This window comes from Microcebus murinus, chromosome 16 (genome assembly GCF_040939455.1).
Source record: "Microcebus murinus isolate Inina chromosome 16, M.murinus_Inina_mat1.0, whole genome shotgun sequence".
NCBI classification, from domain to species: domain Eukaryota; kingdom Metazoa; phylum Chordata; class Mammalia; order Primates; family Cheirogaleidae; genus Microcebus; species Microcebus murinus.
This window is the reverse complement of record NC_134119.1, coordinates 29,545,415-29,553,834: the sequence shown is the minus strand read 5'-3', so window position 1 is coordinate 29,553,834 and position 8,420 is coordinate 29,545,415.

Genomic DNA, 8,420 nt, shown 5'->3' with positions numbered 1-8,420 from the left:
TAGTTTACATTTTTTTCTCCCATTTTGCAGCTGAAGAAACTGAGTCACAGAGAAGTTAAATAATTTGTTCAGTCTCACGCAGTAAGAGCTACTGCCAAGTTGAAGCCCATTACCTGCCTTTTGAATAGGCTTTGCTACTCCTCAAGGGGAGGAGGAGAGGAGGGGAAAAAGGCAAGGGGGGAGGAAAGGGGAGCTGAGAAAGGGAGGAGGGAGGACCACCCTGCCTCAGAGTGGCAGGGAAGAGAAGATGAAGGCAGACAGCTGCCCTGGGTCAGGAAGGAGCAGCCATCTGCAGTCCTGCAGCCTGGCATCCCTTTCCTGTCCAGGGACTGTTTTGGTCTCAGCAATGCTTAGGAGGTTGGGGTACCAGCTGTTGCCCAAGGCTGAAAACAGAGAGGGAAGAGTTAGGGATTAAGGGAGTTTTCCAGGCCAGATTCAAGGCTGACAGCTCCCTATCCACGGGCATGTTTAGTAAGAACGTCTGTGAATTGGGCTTGAAGGTCTGAGTCCCAGTATGATTTAGAAAGGAAAGACAGGGTCGGGAGTTCTGAGGGATGAGATCCACTCTGCCTTTTCTTTCTCTCCTACAACCCTAGGCAGGGACACTCTTGGCTTGATAGGACAGAGCCCTGGATGGTGGGAGACAGGGGAGAGGCTCTGGTCCCAGGCCAGTCCCTGCATGTGTCTAGATCTCTGCCCTCTCACCGGTGTCTGGGTAGAGCCTGGCAGAGTTAGGTTTCCACCTTTGGGCTTCACCCAAATGGAGGCAGCCCTTGTGCCTCTCATGCCTCTCTGTATCCCAGGATTGGCCTATCCAAAGAGGCAGGAGAAAACAATTTCTTAAGTCTGAGACTCTGGAGCTAGGAAACCTGAGTCTGAAACCCAACCATCCCATCCTAGCTCCATGATCTTGGGTGAGTCACTTCATTTCTTTTAACTTCAGAGAAAAGTAAAATGGAAGATAACTAGTATTGTCCTCCTAGGGCTCTGGTGAGGATAATTAAGTGGTAATTATTAACTGGGATGATGTCTCCCATAGGAAGCCTCCTGGATCTCCCACCCAGCTCTCCATCCCTCAGAAAAGTCCCCCTGATGCCCCCTGGTTATGAATTTCCATAACACCTTCATCTTTTCCTTCTTAATATCAGCACACTGGCTGTTTGCCCGGGAGCTTCATGAGGATTGGGACAATTCATCTATTTTCTTCACCACCAAATCTCCTAGTTCCCAGTGCTGTGCCTGGCACTCAATAGCTATTCTATAAAAGTCACTGGATGAATTAAGACATGAGTGATCAACCCTATGGAATAGGTTCTGCTATTCTCATTTTATAAACAAGGTGACTAATTCACATCAGGGCAGTGACTTAATGGAATTATTAACTGTCAGAGGCTGTGCTAAGAACTTTGCTGATATTGTCACATGTTATCCTCAAACCAGCCACTTTTCAGGTGGAAACTGAGACTCAGGGATGTGCTGTCACAAGGCCCTTTGATAGGATGTAGCAGAGTTGGCATTTAAGAACTCTATTCTAAAAGTTCAGGAGACTGGAGGAAGCGACATAGAGGAAGGATTAGATGGGATGTCTGAAGTGTGGGTGAGATTTGAGGGTGACCCACCTTACAGGGGCACCATAAGGGGGACTCAGCCCTGAGGGAGTTTGGACTGGTGTACTCTGAGTGGCCCACAAATTCAGAGATTCAGACTAGGACCAACAGGGGTGTACAAAGAGTTTGCTCCAGGGGCCAGCGGCAGGCGTGTGTGTGGGAGCAGCTTGGGCAAAGGCTCTGCAATGAGACCGAGCCAGGCACATGCAGGGCTGGCTGAGCAGAGGGAGAAGGTGGGCCATGACTGGTCGGAAACGGACAGGCTCTGAGATTCATCCAGCTCCCTGAGCCCCTCTCTCATTTTACACATGGGGACACTGAGGCCCAGACTGATGTCCCATATTTAGCAAGTAGCAGAAGCAAATCTGGGAGCCCTTCCCTTGCCCCCAAGGGCATAGTGTCTGGGATTTGTTTGAATCACTCTCAGAAGCAGCCTTCATCGTGTTTCCTCGCTTAGCCTCACTGAGGGCTCAGCCTACTGCACTCTCTGCTCGGACCAGTTCCTAATAATTTTCCTTTAGTCCCTACTGAAATATTTGCACCTGTGCGAACCATACATGACATAATTGATACAATATTGTTCACAACAGCAGATATTGAGAATGACTTAAATGCCCATCAGTGGGAAACTGGCTAAATAAATTATGGGACTGCCTGACAATGGGATGGCACGCAGCAGCAAGCTCTCCACGTCCTAATACAGAAAGGCTTCCCCAGGGAAAAGCGAGGGACAGAACAGACAGAAGAGGGGGTCAAGCTGGGTGAACAGGGGGGATACTAACCTATATTTTATGTGTTTGTATATGCATAAAGAAGTTTTGCAAGTTTACATAAGGAAAGAAGAGATTACTGAAGGGGCACTGGGTGGAAGGGGGGCCAAGATGGGAGGGAGACTTCATTATCTGCCTATTTATAATTTATTTTTGGAATCATGTGAGTGTATTCACTTATTAATAAAATAAAATAATAATGGGGACAGTGGCTACTCTGCTTATACGGATACTGTGATATGGGAATGGGCGGTCAGTATGGTCAGATTTTTTAATTATTCAAGAGAAGTCAGAAATCTGGATTTACTGTAAAATTTCTTGATTTTTAAACATTGGCTCCAATTTTTTGTCAAACACTTTTCAGGCCAAGTAAATAAGTCTGTGGGTTAGATGCAGCCTGAGGGCCACCAGTTTTCAGCCTCAACCCTAATAGCTTCCTGGAGTTCTCAGCACTCCAGGTCCCTGTCCCCTGTGGGCAGCTGCATGACAGAAAAGCATCTTGCTCTGCCCCTCTCTTGGCACCCTCCAACCCCTGCCTCTTGGGGCTATGACATTTGGGGCTTTTAACTCAAGAGCTAGAAGGCAGAGAGGGGTTATGAACTCTAGATAATTCCCTCCCCTGGGGCCCGTCAGGCTTCAAGGCCCAGCTGCTCCTGCCGCCCACCCATCTGTCCCTGGGAGGTGGGGATGGAGTGGGCTGGGAGGGAGGGGTGGGCAGGAGTCCCCGAGCTGAGCTTCAGATCGCTGGGTCTGTTCAAACCCGAAATCCAAAGAGAGAAACCTAGAGATGATGAGAAAAGAAATAGTGGCTGGCTCACCCAGCTAGTGTATGCTGAGACAATTCACCAAGTCACCAAATTCCAAAGGTGCAAAGGCCCTAAAGGACCATTTTGTTCAACTCCCTCATTGGACAGATGGGGACACCAACCTCTGCTCCCCACAACACTGCCCCAGGCCAAGGCCTTGTCACCTCTCTTCTGGGTGACCTGACTGCCCCAGCTTTCCCCTGCAGTCTCTCCTTCCCCTCCTAATGTTCCATCTCCACCCTCAGCCAGAGGGGCCTTTTTAAAAGGGAAATCCGATCAGATCCTACATCTGCTTCGCACCTCTTAGCGACTTCCTACCTCACTTTGAGCCAAAGTCCTCAGCCCTGCCTACAATCCTCTCCTGCCCACCTTCCTGACCTCACCTCCTACCGTCTTTCCCTTGCTTGCTCTGTTCCAGCCACACTGCTCCTTGCTGTTCCTTTAACAAACCAGCCTTTTTCATTCCAAGGGCCTTCTGTTCCTGCTGTTCCCCCAGATATTCACAGGGCTCCATCTCTCTCTCCTCTAAAACGCTGCTTCTGCAGAAGGGTTTTTCTTGATCATTTCCCCCTTGACACTCTATCTTCTCACCTGCCTTATTTTTTATTCCTAGCATTTATCACCACCCGACATTATAATGCATACTTATTTGTTTCTTGTCTAGAATGTAAGGTCTGTGAAGGAGCAGTCCTGCCTATGTTCCTCACCGCTGTACCCTCAGAGGTCACTGGAGCCTGGCACATAGCAGATCCCTGTGTGGCAGCAAAGGGCACAGGTCTACAATTTGGGTGACAGCCAGTCCCCATTCTGCCATTACCTGCTCAGGTGACCTTGAGCAACTCACCTTACCTCTGTAGGCCTCAGTTTCCTCCTTCGTAAAATAAGAGAATCACTAAGACACCTTCAACTCAACAATCCTGGGATGCCTTCTCCATTCCACTGTCTTTCTTCCCTATAGAATCCGAAAGTCCCTTAAATAAACATAATTGGATTTATTTATTGAATAGTGAATATATTCCACATGGTTCAAAACTCAAAGGTACAAAGGGGACACATGGAAAAGTGACTCTCCTACCCTGTCCTCCAGCTGCCAGCTCACCTTCCCAAAGGCAACCAAGATTTCTTGTGTGTGTGTGTCTCTCTCTTTCCCTCTCTCCTCCGCTCTGCTTCTCTCTTCTCTCTCCTTTTCCTATCTCAATACGCACCACCATTTTAAAACAAATGACAGCCTAATTTACAGTTTTGTACCTTGCATTTTTTGATATAGCAGCATTTTTGGAGATTATCTCTGTGCTCTATATTAGTGCACAGAGAGCACCTCGTTCTTTCATAGTACCGGACACTCCGTTGCATGCACGTGCCATATCTTCTTCACCGCTCCCCTAAATTGTGCGCAATTAGGTTGTCTCCTGCCCCTTACAACCTACTTCAGTGAATGACTTTGTGGACACACCATTTTGGTTATCTGTAGAGTAAATTCTTAGCAATGGGCTTATTGATTGAATAGTATGTGTGTTTACAGTTTTGACAGATGCCCTCCATAGGGACTGTGCCAGTTTATCCTCCACATACCAGCACTGAGTGAAAGTGCTTGCAAAAGGCCTTTCCAATGGACTGATAAGTCCCCAAGACTCCTTACAGATGGGTAAAGCATTCCACCTTGCTAAGCCTCAGTTTCCTCTTCAATAAAATGGGTATCCTACCTCATAGGGTGGTGGTAATGATCAAATGAGGTAGTGCATGGAAAGTGCTTAGTACACTTCCTGGCATATAGTAAGTCTTCCATAAAGGTTAGCTATTCTTCCTCTGCTTAATATCATTATCTGCCCCCATTGAGCTTTGTGGGATCAGAGACCGTGTCTGTCTTGTTAACTGATACAGCACAGCTCCTGGGTAATAGCTGGTGTCCAGAAAGTGAATGAGTCTACTTTCCAATTTTGCTCTGCCCACCAGGCCTTCCATTATGACCTAGCTTTTGCCTATCCATTTAGCCTCTCCTTCGCCCTTCTCCCCTTCTCCTTAGGCTCCAGCCACATTGGCCTCCTCCAGGTTCCCTCCTGCCACAGTGCCTTTGCACTTGCTGTTTCCCCTGGCCAAAGCACTTTCCCTACCTTCCCCCTACCCATAGCCTCTCCATTGGCATAGTTTGTTTCTACTCACCCTTAGATCTCAGCTGGCCTCAGTGTGCTCCCAGGTTGGTGAGAAAGCCCAAACCATGAAAAAAACTGGTCTAGTCCAAAATAGGAAGGTGACTGATGCCAGAAGAAAATGAGAACCCAACTCCCTCTGGGAGACCCAAGGAGAGCAAACCCTCCTGGGCGGTGGGGGCAGGGCCTTCTAGGACAAAGGTCATTAAGGGAAGAGTAAGCACTCAACAAGTGGAGAAGGAAAGCAAAGGACATTCCTAGCGGAGGGCACAGCCGAGGGAGGGCAGCTGGGTGGGAACGTTAGCACGTGTTTAGGAACTAGGGCTCAAGGAGAGTGGAGGAAGATGGGGCAGAAGAGAAATGGAATTCAAAGACAAGTATAAGGAGGCATGTTCCTGAAGGGCCACTGCAATGCTTCTTATAATCTGCAAAGATGGAAAACGAATGTCCATCCACAAGAGAATGGTTCAGTAAATATGACACGGCCACTGGCAAGCCATAAAAAGGTGGGTATGCCTCATGTCAGTGAGGATGTGCTTCGCGAGTAGGAGTGTGCATGCTGCAGCCATGCTGTAGAGGCACATGGCAGTATTTAGGGAAAAGAAGTGTGCGGGTGCCCCGTGACAAGGCCACACCACACTAGGACGTCAGTGTGGCCTGTGTGTGTTGGTGGGGAGAGAAAAGCGACTCAGGCACCCATAACCAAGGAGTGGACAGGTGAGATGAGGTGGAGGCAGTTCTGAAGTCCTCTGGAGTTGGAGGAGTAAGGGCCAGAGAAACCTAGAGGATATGGACAGATCTAAGAAACATCAGGATAAGCAAAAAAAAAAAAAAGGGGGGGGGTAGAAAAGGAATATAACTTACAACTCAAAAATATTTACGTGGATTAAAAATATATACTTGGCCGGGTGCGGTGGCTCACGCCTGTAATCCTAGCACTCTGGGAGGCCGAGGCGGGAGGATCATTTGAGCTCAGGAGTTCGAGACCAGCCTGAGCAAGAGCAAGACCCCATCTCTACCAAAAATAGAAAAAATTAACTGAGCAGAGTGGCGCATGCCTGTAGTCCCATCTACTAGGGAGGCTGAGGCAGAAGGATTGCTTAAGCCTGGAAGTCTGAGGTTGCCGTGAGCTAGGCTGATGCTGCGGCACCCAAAGACACACACAGGAATGTTCACATCTGCATTGTTTGTCATGGCCTCAAGCTGGAAACCACCCATGTTCCCACCAATAGTAGGTAGGATGGTTTAATTGTGGCATAGTCAAACAATGAAATACACAATGGCACTGAGAGTGAACCATCTCAACTATACCCACCAGTATAGATGAATCTCATGAACAAAAATTTTAGTAAAAGTTGGCAGGCACAAAAGAGCATACATGGTATGATTCCATCTGTATGAAGTTCAAAAACAAGCAACACTAATCTGTGTCGTTAAAAGGATGGTGGCTGTTAAAAAGTTGTGCTTGGGAGGCGCTGGGGGATGCTTGTGCTCTCTTCCTCCATCTGGGTGCTGGTTACATGGATGTGTTCAGGTTTTGCAAGCTCGTGAACCGTACACCATGATTTGTGTATCTTCTCTGTGTGCAATATCTCAATAAGAATTTATAAGCTACAGCAACACATAAAACAACACTATGCATTTTGCAAGAAATTCTGCATATTTAAGGACATATGTGGGGGCAGCAAGGCAAAAAAAAAAAAGCACATATATCAAAAACACTGGAGAGGGTTTCAGCGTGGTCAAAATTGAGTAGGGGTGGGGGAAAATAATATAAACAAGAAAGAGTTCTTGCAGACTAAATCTTGACCATGTGCTATGAACTGAGACGTGGGGTTAACCTAATACCCTGTACTTTAGTGCATGAAAAATAAATGCAAATTTTAATTTAGACAACTAAATAACCGAATGAACTATAGTGTTCACACACTATGGACTATTTTGCAGCTGTTAGAAAATAAGAGAGAGATCTGAATATACCAGTCAAGTCTGTCCAAGAGCTAAAGCTGCAAAGTGCTAGGTTTGTGTTCCGTGCCTTCCTGTCCTGCCACCTCAAAATAGTCCCTCGGATTTTCTCTGGGTTCATAACCACGTCTTTAAATGCATATCGCAGTTCTGAAAGACACACCCAAACCAGAGGGAACTGAGATGGGGGGGGGGTGTCAAAAAGGAACTTTAGTCTTCTCTGTAATGCTTTCATTTCCGATAAGAAGAATCTATTCATGGAATTTACAATGAATGAATTTTGTATTAAAGGTAGTAGTAAAAGCTGGCTCAAACAGGCCTGGAACTTTCTGGGCTTTAGGGTCACTTAAGATTTTTCAAGTCAAGCCATGGGGCCATCTGTGGCTTGGTGAAAATCGAGGCGTGGGGAGTTGGGAGACATGTCCCCACCTGGTGTTCCCCATCTGGCTGCATGACCTTGGGAGGGTCCCATCCCCTTTCCTGACCTCAATGTCCTCATCTGCCCAATGGGAATCAGCTTTCTACGTTACTCCGGGATGTGGGAGGATGCAGTGAGGGCGCGAGGAGAATCGCATGAATGTAAGGGATTATTCTCTGGGTCAGGGGAGGAGAGGGCGCGGAGGGACGCCTCTCCTCCACCTGCCAACGACACAAAGTGCAGGGAAGAGCTGGGGACCACCCAGGCGAGGGAACAGACCATCTGCTGGAGAGGAGCACGCTGTCAGCAGCTGGGGGCTGGGCCTGGACTCCTCACAGGCCGGAGCTGGTAGAGCAGCCACCCAGGCTGTGGGAGAATCAGGACATTGGCCCGGCCTCTCTCGCTGCTCTCTCCCAGCCCCGGTGTGGCCACAGCTTGTCACCTCCCCACGCCTCCATCATCACCCTCCCACCCCCAACACACCCACACGCGACCCCAAGGACTGCACCACACTCACACCTTCTAGCCCATCCCATCTCCAGAGCCACATGGGGACACAGAGGGGACTTTCACAAGGTCACCCCCATCACATCAGTGCTCGCTCAAAACCCTCCAGTGGGATCTAAGGACAAAATCCAATCTCCTACCTCGGTCAACAAGGTCCAGCATGGTCTGCGGCTCCCACTCCCCACTTTAAGAGCCTGGGC